This window comes from Eleginops maclovinus, chromosome 8 (genome assembly GCF_036324505.1).
Source record: "Eleginops maclovinus isolate JMC-PN-2008 ecotype Puerto Natales chromosome 8, JC_Emac_rtc_rv5, whole genome shotgun sequence".
Classification (NCBI taxonomy): Eukaryota; Metazoa; Chordata; class Actinopteri; order Perciformes; family Eleginopidae; genus Eleginops; species Eleginops maclovinus.
The window spans coordinates 18,437,060-18,452,110 of NC_086356.1; the positions used below are offsets into that span (position 1 = coordinate 18,437,060).

General features: G+C 38.5%; 1 protein-coding gene across 2 annotated transcripts in view; it reads right to left on the reverse strand.

Moving 5' to 3' along the window:
* The window catches only part of erbin (erbb2 interacting protein), a 44,817-nt gene extending 30,305 nt beyond the window's left edge, over positions 1-14,512 (reverse strand). Inside the window, exons 1-2 of one of the 2 annotated variants that reach the window (XM_063889156.1) lie at positions 13,892-14,512; positions 4,593-4,667 (exon numbers count right to left, since the gene is read on the reverse strand). The gene's annotated coding sequence lies outside the window, so the exon portion shown is untranslated. The remainder of the gene's footprint in view (positions 1-4,592; positions 4,668-13,891) is intronic. The other variant, XM_063889157.1, reaches the window with a different exon arrangement.
* Between the last annotated feature and the right edge of the window lie 539 nt (positions 14,513-15,051).

Sequence of the window (15,051 nt, forward strand, 5' to 3'; positions counted from 1 at the left end):
CCATGTGAATCAGAGGAAATGCTTGTAGTTAAAAAGCCTTGTTAAGGAGAAGCAGTTATTATAGTTTTGTTCCTTAAAAAGATAAGCAGTGCTGCCTTATCGAATGAACTCGCTTTTCATCAATTGTGAGCTGGCGGCCTTTTGTAGCAAAGCTCATCATCAAGTCTCTTTACATCTCTCTACACGCATGACTTTTTTCCTTCTCCCTTCTCTTACTATTTCTCTTTTCTCTTGATGTCCTACTTCTACAATGGTCCAAATGGTCGCAATAGTCCATTTTGGGAACTGAATGTGACAAGCAAAGAGCAGCTACAAAATGAGCAGGTGTACTGCCGTCATGCTAGAATGGTTTGCATAACTGTTTGCATAAATGTTGCATCATCTTTACTAGCCAACATTTGTTTTCAATAGTTGGTGCTTCTTTGTGTGAAAAGGCATAGCAAATAAATGATTACATTTTTTAAAATAACCAGCTTAAAGCTACCCTTTTTGAGGCTTGGGGCATCTTGAATTGTTATTACAAGGTTTTCTGTCTACACAAAAACCCTTCAGAATAAAAGCTGATTTTTAAAGAGCAGTTTCTTCCTCATCAATCAATCAAACAATCAGCTTTATTAAAGAGACTCAAGGTCCATTTTAAAAGACATACAACACTAAAATATAAAAGAAAGGCAGTTATGCCAATGTTTAATTAATTAAACAATTAAATTAATTACGACCTAACCAGGTCAGAGAAGTCAAGAGTACTGCTAGTTATAAATAGTCTGCTCAAACATCCCTTCTGCCAATAAGTTCTTAATTAAATATGAGATGCATTTTAATATGAGCCCATGAGATCCATTTCTGCAGAGGAGATACTAACAATGACAGTAGTCCTTATTAACTATTAAATGTATACAAACTACTCAACAAAGGTCAACAGTGGCCAGCTTTTTGTCACATGAAAATGGCTGCCAAAACAATAAAACATATATAGCTACATTAAAAAAATAAGTCACAGTACATTAACATAGGTGGGTTTATCTGACCAAATTAGACGGTTTCTGGTGCTCCTAAGCAGCCAATCATCTTAAAGCAGACAAGAGGAATAATAGTATGACAGCTGCCAATATAATGCCTCAATGGAAAGCCTTCCTGTCGCAACACATAGAACAATTATAATACAGCCCATAAAACAAGACATAACTCTTTAAATTCAAAATCCACAACGACGGGAACAAACAAGTCGGTATTGTGGAAACATTCAGCTCGTCCATCATTGCATTCAAACATCAGGAGGGGATGGAAAAAGGTAGTCCAATCTTGCGAAAACCCTCCAAGTACAATATTTGTAGAATTCCTCTCCCGAGTTTATAATACAACATTAAAAAGGGAGCCATTTATGCAAAGCTTGTGTTATTCAGATTTTTGCTCCGGCACAGAAAAAGACAGTAAAAAGAAAGCCATATATTGTGTATAAATAGGTAGGATCTAATCCATTCTACACTCAGATTACTATCCCCATGTGACACTTTGAATATGAAGAGACACTTTATTTACTGTACGAGTTTATTTTGATCCTTGGCATATGACAGAAGCAGCTTATAAAGTGTTTACTGTAACCCAAGCATGTCAATATGAATTTGCAGCGACTTGAAGTGTGACAGACCAATATAGCTTGTCTCATTTCCAACTCGCAGAGCTCAAGAGGACCTGGAGGGATATCTGCTCATGATCGAGGCTACTCTCACAGATGGCCAAGAATGGAAAAAAAACTGAAAATCTGAGGAATGGATAGCAGATCAGCACGCCAGGCATGAAAACCAATAGCAATATATGGATTATACAGCACACAGTGAAGGGAAATGTCTCATGTTCGCCATGTGTGGTACTCAATTACACAAAGTGTTCTACATTGTATTTACTATCACTTCAATAATGTTTGGGTCTTGTTTTAGATACCAAAAGTGATTCCTTAAAAACCTCAGAGTTATAGCTATAGTTTAAAGATGATGCTTCTCTGTTTAAAAGGAGATTTCGGACTGTTTTCAGAATCATTTGCTGTCTATGTCTGAACATGTGAGTGAGGAAGACAGGGGGAGTTAGATAGAGTTTGCCAAGTCTCAATAACCAGGTCAGACACATTCAGGTCAGAGTCTTGTATCCATGCAGACAACTGCCATGTTTTCCGTGTTTGCCTACTGGAGAATCTGGACTTGGATTACATTCCCCCAATGGCTTGTTAAAGTCATAAAGTGTGCTCATTAAAATGCTGTTTTAAGATAGTTCATGAAAAAGCACACAGCAAGATGGGACAAAACCTAACCTCTCCGAACCAGAGCGCATCTGAACTTTGATAACTAGAAGCCACTGTATTTGGTCTATAAATGAGCCTTTTACATAAAGACTGGGCTTTAAAAAACTAAAGAGATTAATTTGGGTCAACTTTTGCTGCATGTCACTCGTCCCTCTCTTCAGAAAATGTCACAAAAAAATCCTTAAAAAAGAGATGAATCCATCATATATTTATTTATTTTTACTGATTAGAAAACATTTTGGACTGCATCTAATTAAGAACTGGGCTGAGAATCTGCCATCTTACTTTCGGAGCATTAAATAAAATATGATTTGTGAGCCTTTCTTCGTCTTGCTTGATGTAATCCTCACTATTAGCAATCTCAATCTGCATCAAGCGCATGATGGAGAAAACATAAGGAGAGCAAGCTGATGATTCACACACTATGGAGACTCCATCTGCGACCCACTGACACCCTGAAGCAGACGCCAAACACGAGTTCCCTTTAAAGTCACTATTATTGACATATAAAGTTTATACAATGTAAAAGCAACGTGACATCACAACATGGGTCGCTACCTTTGATTTAACCACGTGGTTCTGCTCATTGGTTCACTCTCATTTGCATAGTGTTGCTTTTTTATACCGTTTTTCGGAAGGTCTGACACAAACAGCAGAGAGATGAGTTTAGCCACTATCTGGTGAACATAATGGAACATTTTTACAGCTTAAAAAGGGGACACATTTTTCCCTCTAGAGTTGGTAGAGACCCAAAACAGAGCCATGTGGTCAGACAGGAAGTCAGAAACAGGACTCCAGTTGAAATATGATATTACTCTTTGCGTAGCCTCAAAGTGTCCAAAGAGTTATATCACGATTAAAGCAAAAGTCAGATACAATTTTGAAATGTAAATCTTGTAAAGCCAGACAAGGGGCTGCACCTCATTATCCAGAAAAAAGGATGGGGGTCTAATAATAGCAGAGTTGCCTCAGAGCTAAAAGCTGTCAGTTAGAACTTTGTGCATGGGATAATCAATTAGAAGTTCTGATAAGATATTAAATCCCAGGCATAAGGATGATTCTTTCAGACACCAGACAGAGCGGTTATACTGATTAATTCACTCCAAGAACTAGTACTCAGTATGAGGAACCTTCTTAAGAGAAATCTGTCTCTAACACGAATACAGGCCACCAATCTTGATGCAACAGAAGAAGTTCACATGAAAATGTCCTTCCTCCTCGTATACATTTCATAATCCCTGCCTTATTTTAGAAAATACTTGAAAAAAATACATTATTTCAAAAAAGGAACTGGACAAATCTCAACTTTAAACAACAGTGCCAACACTAAAAAAGAAAGTGCTGCACACTTCAAGTCTTGAGAACACTTAAAGCAATAATACCAGCACGGTACAAATGACTTTGTTTGTTTCTTCTAAGAATGAAAAAGCCATACATGAACAGTTTCAATGTCTAAATGGTTCCAGCGCAGTGTGGATGACAGGAGGATTTTCAACGAGACCTGAGCTCATACTGTCTGTAAACTGGTGTCACATACAATCAAAAAACTGGTTGATGTGTCCGACCCACGGGTAAAAAGCAGAACATAGTCACTGCTGAATGTGTGAGAGAATGGTTTCCTGGATCAGTTCTAAACTGAGGGGTGTATTGATCACATTGCTTAAAAAGAGTGCTTTACGAACAGCAGCAGAATCATCAGCAAACCGTTTATTCATTGATTTATGTCCATGTAATTTGGTTTTATTTTGGGGAAAAACAAAGATTGTGGAAATAAGAGGCTCGTCTGTTGACCCTGGGTAGATACAGGTATTACATGTAAATCGACGTAAACCTTGCACTGGTGTGAGAATTATGCAAACAGAGTAACAGGAAAAACCAAGTAGTCAAACAAGTCAATATGGAGTTGACAAAGCCAAAACCTTGAGCTATGAAAGCCAAACCTGTTCCTGTCAGTAGTACCATTGACAATAAGTAAATATAAGCCCTTCCCATTCATAAAAAGGTAGCAACGTCAGATCTTCATCTGTTGTACCTGAACAATTTAGGTCACTGGTCTTTTTCAGTCCAATAAACAATATTTTGTGATGAGTAAATTCATCCATTTTGTATGAAACCCATTTAACTGGAATCCTTGAGTTTTAACCACAGACTCGATATTGTAATTTCAATAGGGCATAGTAGGAAATCATTTATGTTTTTTGACCCTTTTAAAGATGATATGTTTGCTTCAAGAGACTAAAAACAACAAGTTACTGTGCTGAAAATAGAAGATAGCTGAGTTGACATGAGTACATACCTTGTCATTTAGGACTCAAGCGCCTGGATCCCACTGGATAGGAGAGGATAGATCCAACAGCAATAATTGTATTATCTGATGGAAAAAGGACAAAGACAAAACATAAGCACCAATGCAAAGATAAACCATAAAGACGCCAAAAACAAACTGGTTGAAAAAGTACAATGCACCTCATTTATCAAGCAATCACATTATCTCTATAAACTCATTCATTGTATTGGGAGTTACCTTTTGATTGACAGTACAGTTTTGATATTACCTAAAAGTAAAAGCTAGGTTAAGGCATAATCTCATGACCAGCCAGAGCTCTAACCAAGGTAACAGAGATAGTTCTTACCGATGCCAATGTACAGTGTTTAGTCTCTTGTAATGACAGTTTATCTAAATCCTCTTGAGTGGTGGTGGAAAACTACAGAAATCTAAATGTAATAATGGGAGTAGTTTAAGTTCCTCTAAGATGTTTTATGGTGCATGTAAATTAGCACTGAGATTTAGGTCAAAATAACTTTCTCTCTCATGTTAAGTTATGCTTGTTCGGGGTTGGCTTTAAACCTGTGGAAGCTAATGTTCAACAAAATAATTTGATTCGTCAGCAAATACTTCTTTTAACCACATAGAGCTGATAAAAGGGGAATTTATTATAGGTTATATTAGGCGCCTCATATGTGCAAAGTCCTGCCTGAGGACAGAAGCATAGAAACTAAAAGTAAATTCATTTCCTATCATGAAGAACCCAGTCATTTTCATACTTAAAATAACAATTTGACGTATTTGTTTTGCTACTGAAGACTATGCTGTTGCAGCATTAGTGCAACATACTTTCTAATCTCAATTGGTGTAGTTGAAGGTTATTCAGCTTGTCGAAAACACAGAAACCAAAGACTCAGTTTTGAAATGCGCACATTAATCTTGCTTGTCGGGTCAGAGTACAACACAACGGAGTATTGTCCGTGCATGTCTGCAAAAGTGTTAGCATTTGCCAGTTGATCTGAGACTAACTGAGCCAGCTAAAAGATAGGATCGTCCATCCCCTATATTCAGAGGACAATAAAGCTATAGAGCAGGAAAAAGGGAGGGATAAAAACCGTCAAAAAAAAAAGAAGAAAATAGGGGAGGAGAGTAACCGAGAGAGAAAGAGCATTTTTGACTTATTCATAGGGTCTCCCAATCAGCTGCACACACATTGGATTGCACGGACACCCATTAGTTTCTGCTCCACTTCCTCTTGGGCGCTTTTATCTTCACTTCATCTATTTGGGATACTGGATCTTGCCAAACAAAAGTCCCCTCCCTCACATACTGGAATAGGGCATGAGAAGCATCAATTCTCAAATTGGGGGGGGGTTGGCTCAGTGGGGGAGGGGGGCATGCAGCTACTCTGACAGTTTTGTCTCCTTTGCAGCTACTTGGCTCTTATTCAGATCTCAGCCTCGGCGGCCTGCAGACTGTGAAACCACAGGAGATGGGTTAAAGGAAATCACCTGCACCTTGCTATCAACAAGGAAGTCACTTTGTATTGTGCACAACAAGATGCAAGAGCCTCTCTTTCAGTAATGTTAGCTCACAAAACAATACATTTCATTTATAACGTTTTTTTGCTGATTTTTATTCTGTATATTACTGCAAAAGTGGTTACAGTATCTCTCTGTACACTTGAATCCACTGGGGCTGAAAATGTGCAAGGACCATGAGTTTTAGTTTACAAATAGTGATCAGAAGCAAATTGTGTGCTATTTTACTTTGAAAATGCTTTGATAAGAATGAAAAACGTATAAAGAACATATATGTGGACCTTAAAGGCCACGTTTATTCATTTAGCTAGTTTACGCCATGTACACAGATGAAAGTATTTTGAGACACGTCTCTTCTTAGGAACCTTATGGAGACACTGATATAATAACCTAATAGAAAAACATTTAACTGGCCTTTCTCATCGAATTGAAGCCAAGGAATAGAGCTGTTTGTTCGGTTTGCTATGGTAATGATGTCATTATTTTTCTATTATTAGACTAATTGAGTATCAGTCACACCAGTTTCTCTGTTCATTGTGATGGCCATGTTGTTCCACTGCTCTGCTAATATGACTTTGCAAAACACTGTACACTAAAATCTCATTTGGATTGTTCTCAGACTGCTGTTATATATGACCCTGTGAGTAACACAAAGACTGGTACTCTGCAGTTCAAAGGTGTGTTCGTCTTATGACATCAACTCTGAAAGGAGATACACGCAGATCAAGGGTTGGAACGGAAGACTCATCAGTTCTTTAGTACAGGTGGTAAACTGACGTTAACAACAAAGGTAAACCAGAGGTTGACTGAAACTGCAATTGCTCACATTGCAGGCTGGCGATAGTGTACTAAGGTCAGTTAACAAGGTGCTGACCATAGATTACGTAGTCTTTCAGCCCATTTAAAATCACAGCACACTGCAGCAATTTAAAGCCAAATATGGAGCTTGTTTATGGGCCTAACACACCACTTTGCCTGTGCACACAAGCCAAATTTAATATAATATGAATTATACTGACAGCCATTGCCAACTGTGAGCTGTTCACAATTTGCACTAAAATACCACTTGGGCGAATCTTTTACAAATTAACAGCTTTAAAAACAAGTGATCACACCCAAAACCCGATGACTCCAGCAACTATTAGAGGCTGAGTCCACTAATGTGGTCACTTGCATCCTTAACTACACTGGAGAGCCATTTACTTCATTTTTTAGAACATCCAAGCAGACCTAACTGTCATTTTAGTGCTAATCTCCATGTGCAACAATAATAACATTAAGGATCCTTACATTGATAATATCAGGACTAATAAGAACATCTCTGTGTCCATTTCAGTCTGGTAGACACAAAAGAGGAAAGCCTATTGTTTCTTTTTTGATTCAGGACTGACTGTAGTCAATGGAAATGAAAGTGTTTGATCTGCTACTGAACAGGAACAAATATCTGACCAAGAGCACGTAAGATATGTGTGAAGTGCATGAGGCACTGAAAGCTGAGTTAACCTGCAATCCCTCTCAACTGAATGTAGTACATTTCTGGATAAAGGGGTAGGCCTAAGTCTGTTTCAAGATGCTGTGTCCCCTGGTGACAGGAACACTGGGATATCAACCTGGGCAACCAGTCATCTGAAAAGGTATCATCACCATTCAAGCTGTGAACCAGTCAACCACATACAACATGCAAATCTAGATTAATAATGATAAATAAGGATGTAATCAATGTGCTGATGTTCTTGAGGAACTAGTTAGAGTCAAACAGACGCATATCTGTCATATGTCTGTGTTTGTTTTTGATTTGCTGCATTTTCTTCTGCAGTGAATCTGACAGAACATGAATATGAATATGAATGAGCTGAGCCCAGTCATTGTCCCAAACCTTATTAAACATTCCAAACGCTTTTTATTTGAACATTTAATAACAACAGTTCAGTGCTGGTATCATAAAACTGAACCAACCAAATATAATATACTATCATAGAACCCTGATTTAATAGCCAGATTAAATATTCTTCAGCATGTCTTTTACACATCTTGTTTAAAGGCTGAATGTTATGTGATGGTGTGTTACCGTTGTGCTGAGGTATTTTGCCTGAAGCAGTAGAGTGTGTGTAGCCTGGAGTGAATGCATCTCCCGACTCTACAGAATGGAGGCAGCTTCTAGCAGAAATACGACGCACATCTTTAGCTGGTGTTACAACAAACCATGTCTTGCAGCATCTACTTCAAAGAATTGTGTTTCCTCTTTGGTAACATCACCCTTTCAACATGCTTCCATTGCATACATTCTTCTACGTAAATGTGTGCGTTACCAACAGTTCATCAATTTTCTGTGTTTTATGTATGGGAGATTGGAGCAGTTCCCAGCATGCTCCTCTGCGGCTTCTCAATCAGCCAGTAGACACAAACTGAAGAAGGATTTGGCTTTATGAACATATCTGCTGATAAACACTCGGACTGAATGCAGCAGAGACAGATGTTCTCCTAACTGGGTCACAGAAGCAGGCAACTCATTAGGGAGAAACTGGATGCAGAGTGTATGGTAAAACTGATACAACAGCATTCCAAGTATAATGCAAATGTACATTTTCCCACCAATACTGTCTAAAGATATGGGCTCACAAAACATGTAATGGATCTGTTGTATGAAAGGCATTCGTTGCACTTAATAGGCTCATTTTGATATCTACAGTTGTGCAGATAACGTACTGTACCTGATATCCATTAAGCCGACTCTAATAGCCAGTGGGCAACAGACCAAGAAAACAAAAAATCATAAACATGGGAATAAACACTGCCCGGCCAAAAAAAAGGTCACCAGCCTGTGGGGGCAGTGATCTGGGGTTGCTGCAGTTGGTCTGGTCTAGGTTCAGCAACGTGCCCAAAGCATGAGGTCAGCTGACTACCTGAATATACTGAATGACAGGTTATTCCATCAATGGAGTTTTTCTTCCCTGATGGCACGGGCATGTTCCAAGATGACAATGCCAGGATCCATCGGGCTCAAATTGTGAAAGAGTGGTTCAGGGAGCATGAGACATCATTTTCACACATGGATTGGCCCCCACAGAGTCCAGACCTGAACCCGATTGAGAATCTTTGGGATGTGCTGGAGAAAACTTTACGCAGTGGTCTGAATCTCCCGTCAATTAATGCAACTCTGGACAGAAATAAATGTTGTGACATTACAGAAGCTTGTGGAAACGATGCCACAGAGAATGTGTGCCGTAATCAAAGCTAAAGGCGGGCCAACAAGTATTAGAGTGTGTGACCTTTTTTTTGGCCAGGCAGTGTATCTTTGACTGATTTATCATTATGAAACCAAAGAGCTAGTAAAATGTTGCTGTGGACACAAAGATATACACCGATTGTAAAACATAGTCACATTTTATACAAATCAATTTTAAAAAAGAGGGAGAGGTTTTGGAATTTCTTTAGAATGAAAATGGTGAACAAAAAGCATTTCTTAAAGATTAGTCAGAACCGCTCTCTTGACGAGCAAACACATTTGGTAAAGAGAGGTGTGTCAGTGCTTTTTATACAGCCTAAGGTCATTAGGTCTGCAACGTTGTTATAAATATCAACTCAAGACATCCCTAATCTGAAAATATTCTGCCCCAGATCAAGTAAGGCGATCATATTTAGTTACCATGTTGATCTAGACTCATGAAGCTACACTTTTGTTACAATGAACACGTTTGCTGAATAAAACCATCCAATCATCAGGGGGCACATCCATACAATCTTGGTTGGTCCTTGGTAACAAATCTCTTCACAAAACAAAGAAATGCTATCTTGTTCCCGATTTTTCTACAAGACATGACATTGGTTTGCCACAGACGTTCTTCCTCATGTGGCTGCGTAATGACGTTACATGACCAAAACTCTAGTCATTTTCCTGTATGCTTTCACATGCTTTAAGGAACAGGACAAGCATGTGTTGGCAGCCAAACACATCTCACTGTCCTCTGCAGAGATTAAGAAGAATCATGAAAAAAGCCATGAAAAGGCTCAAAAGGAAAACACTACACAGAAAATCTCCTACAAAACCGGCCAGGGCACATGCCTAATAAACACTGTATTTCACTAATAGCTTAATGATGACCAGCCCAGTGTTGCAGTCTTAAGACAGCAGTTGGCTGAAAATGTCAGAACCGTGTTTACCCTGTCTCTCTTGTTGCCAAACTTGAATAGAGGTGACACACACCAGAAATAGAGTCCAGCCCCATCTTCCTCTCAGTAGAGCCTAACTTAATAAATGTGTATGACTACATGGACGAGAATAGAGCCAGTTACACTTGCCACATTAGACACATGGCACTATCTTTAGCTTCTGCACTAAGTTGATAACATTTAAATGGATGTTGATGTTTCTGGGTAGTTAGAAATGACAACAAAAAAGCTGCTAATGGTAAGAAAACAATTTGGTTAGACCTTCAATTAACATAATCAGTCACATAAAAATGGGGATTAGTTGCAATGATTATTGAGGCTAATATTGTCATGGTCCACTTGGACTACTTTGTCATACTGTTTCCAGTAGAGCACACATGTCACCAACTTCTGCAATGACACATTGCTCCCCACATGATGAGGATGTATTGCTAGTGATGTGGTGTTAATATAAAACAAAACAAACCAACACATTTCAGTATCAAACAATGAATAGGGCTTGATCCTCGATACTGGCAATGGGAGAGTTTAAGGTATTGGTACCTTTATCGTTCAATCTATCCATCAGTCTGAAGATTATTTTCATTTGGGGAATGAAATGCCAATCACAATGGTTTATAGCCCACGGTCTTCAAACTACTTGCCTTAGCTAGCATACAGTCCAAATCTGAAAGATATTGAATTTACTATAAACAGGAAAAGAAACAACAGTTATTTGTTATTAGGCGCTCAGTCTATATCTATCTGCACTGAAACAGCTGTAAGGATAGGAAAACAATCCGTACAATTATATGTAGGAAATGTAGTTAATCGTGACACAAGCGCAGACATTTTCTCCAAGCTTTCTTCACTAAGGCTATACCATCACCGGCAACGAGTTAACTGTGTCACAAGAGAATTAAATCAATAACCACATGTTTTCTGGTACACCACAACTGCTTCATTGTTGACAAATTGCTCGGGCATATTTCTCTTTCCCTTTCACCACAACAGTTGAAAAGCCAAAGGAATCAATTCAAGGCTAGTCTTGGTGAAATCACACAAGCTGTAAAAATATTTTAAAACTTTCATATCTGATAAAAACAGTCATTAGTCAAACACACCTGAAGATGAAGTGATACGCCCACAATATATCTGCTCACAGCCCTGTGTTCAGGCATGAATAATGCAAAGGTAATAGAATTCTTTTCAAAGAAAAAAATCCAACTCATCTGACCCTGTTATGAAATCAAACAGCCATTCTCTCCTTAACTGATATCCCATTGGTTCACAGTTCAGGGTGATCACTCAGGGTGTCCCTTTTCAACAGGAATAACATCAATTTTAGGAAGTAAAGACATCAATTTGTTAGGTTTTACACATAGCTAGGAAATCCAGGCTGAGTTTTGAACTATAGAACACAATATTTTAGGGGCTTCTTTGGAGCACATGGTTTTAACCTGGGTGACCTATCCTTCAAAAGCTGTATTTGTCCAAGTCACAGAGATACGGAAACAAATCAGAATGGAAGCTTTATTGACTTTGGATTAACCATTATGAAGCCATTTTTTCGCGTGCAATGAAGATAAGGAAACATGACTCTGGCGCTTTTGTAACGTTTTCGCTGTCTTTCCGTCAACAAGTGGCACAACAAACTGTTCAGAAAGTACTATAACAACACTATTTTGCTACTAGTGTGAGAAAAGAACAATGCAATAGAGGGCCTTTGTTAGAGTGAACCTTATCTGCCATTCTAGATAAGGTCTGTTGTAAATGATCATACAAGGAACTTGATGAATTAAATGTCAACCAACACCTCAATGGAAACACACCACTGTAGTCTTTATGTGAATTATGCAGTGTAGTGAAGATCAGTCATAATGAGATGAATGAGCAGAAATTGAAATAGGGAAAGGCAGGCAGCGTAATATCCATTTTAAGGACATTACCACACACTCTGGAGACATTTAAAGGTTATCTTTTACATATTATTGGTCAATATTATTATTAATACAGGATAATCATCAGTCAATGTTATCATGAATAGCTGGATAATCATCTACTAACAGCTGGCCACCAGCCTTCAGTTTATGGGCCTACAACAATGACAACGGTCAGCTGATATGGCCTAGTCTCAGCAAGGATGGCCTTTGAAGGATGATCAGATAGTGCATCTGTGTTCCTCCATGACAATGCCAGTCATCAAATTCAAGGTTTGAGATTTAAGGCTGCTGAAGCCTTCTCTGTATTTCAACAAGCAGGCTGGAAGACATTGATCTGCATAATGTACAAATAACTGGTGTATCTTCACATTCTATATTCTCCGTTCAGCAAAAATACAACAGCCTGTCTGTCACTTTCAAGGGCTGGTTTAGATAGGTTTGGTTTTGGTCTATAGCCTGCAAACATTTTATGCTGTCATTGGAGTGTTAAAACCACAAACAATTCACAGATGCAATTCAAATGAATGCACATTAGGTTTTCTTTCATTTTCACCTGAAGGTTTTTTGATTTATGATTTCCAGAGATTTGGTCAAATGTCCAAAACAACAGTTAATTAAAAGCACACAAACACAAGTGATGGGCCTGCTTAAATTCTTAAAAAACACATCCATCTCAAATCTTAACAGGATTAAATTACATAGGAGTTAAATGGGGGTAGTAATCTGATTACGGAAGTGGTGAGAAAATGAAAACACCGATTTGTTGGGTGTAGATCTCACTAATCCGTCGGAGGGCTGAAGGTAATCGGCAACAAAAGATGTGACTGCTGCTGCTGCTGCTGCTGCTGTTGTTGCTGTTGTTGCAGTGCAGCTGTTACGTTACTGATCTTGAGGAAGGCAGTAAAATATACCCATGTTACAGACTAATACTTTAAACTGTACCAGACTGCGCTATATTATATGTACTGGTGGCTCTGAGTAGATCAGGAGGCAGTCATTGCAAATGGGCAGACATGTGACGTTACAGCTGTTAACCCAAAATACAAGACAGCTGCTTACATTCTAGTGACTCCCTATTATAAACAAACAGGAACATGAGTTTGATTATTATTTAACTTATACTTTTTAAAATAGGGTTTTAAGTGTAAATTGAAGTGTTTTTTCTATACTATTTGTACTGAATGAATGGGGTTTTGAATACACTACATTCCAACATTTAACTTCCACCAAACACATACAATAAATGAATACAATACAATATATATACAAAAATATATATATGAAAGACTTAAAAAAAACCAAGATAATAACAAGGTTGATACAAAATTGCATGTCCAATCATACTTGCAAAACACACACACACACACACACACACACACACACACACACACACACACACACACACACACACACACACACACACACACGAGCTTAAACTAAGTGTTACCCAAGATGTTTGGATTCCAGGTGATTTTGTGGCTCTGCATATTTACAGAGCGTCGTACATTTTGCTTTTGTTGAATCGTTTTTTAGAAGTGACTGAATTTATAACATAACACTCAAGTCGGACAGCACCAGAATGGGACCTCAAACGACGCTACGCTGCTAGCGGTGATGCTAGCATGTTGTAAGGGGCCCCACACACACACACAACACACACACACACACACACACAGTATCAAACAAAGACACTTACCTCAATTACTGTCGAGTCTGCGTCTCATTCAATGATATCCAGGTTATGAGCAGGTTGCTAATATCCAAAACAAAACGTGTCGAGAAGTGGGCATCAGCTTGCTTTGCTTGAGGTTAGTTCAATAGGGGTGTGCTAGTTAGCAGTAAGCTAATGTTGCCCCATTAAAGAGCAACTCGAAGCTGGCCCAGTTTCCACATTCTCTACAGCAGAGCCGTCCTCAAGTTGTTTTACGTTGTCGTCCCCCACACGTAAAAGTATTCAGCTCACATAAACAAAACTAACCGAACGGGACGAAATTATGAAAAAATGGTCCTTAATTTGTAAGACTTAAAGACACAAGAGCATTAAAAAAAATCCAAAATGTCCACGACATTCAGCAAGGAAATACAAAAGGCAAAAATGCGAGGCAAAGCGAAACCTTTTCATGTAAAGTATGCCGCTCCCAGATGTTTTCAGTCATCGTTTCCTTTGCTTTTTGCTATGAAAGAGGCGACTGAAGCTACATTGAGGCTGTTCAGAGCAAACATGGAGCGGTGGGTTTCTTCTCTTCGACCTCTGTGCCTACATGTAGGAGGAGGCTGTCCACCAGAAGTCGCCTTCCAACTGCACCGAGCCCCGCGGTGATGCTTTCACTATCTCTCCCAGACACTTTTGATGAATCCCCTTATCTCATCCATCCATTTGCTCGACAACATTTTCTTCCTGTCTGATTAGGTCAATGAAGGTAATCACAGACTAGAAGCAATGGAAAATAACACATTGTATTAAACCAACCTACAACCGTTAAGGTGTTTGCACTATTTACAACAGTCTCACCATTCATGGCAGACAACTGTAAATTATTTAATTTAAACAAAAAATAGTATTTCTCAGCATAGAAAATGTTATTCCAAGGATAATGAGTATTTTTCATTACTATTTTTGAAGTACAATACCAGTTTATGCTATCATGTGGCGCCCCCTGGTGTTAATATCTCCATTCATGCAGGGGAATTTTAGATGCAAACCTTTTTGTGATAATGAACATATTTTTCTTAATCTGTTACTTTATATATTTCCTACAAGAGCCTAATCCCATTTGATGTATTACATTTACTCATACTAAAGAGTTGTAAGCAATTTTTCCCTAATACGTGCAGTTTTAAGAAGATCCTCCATTG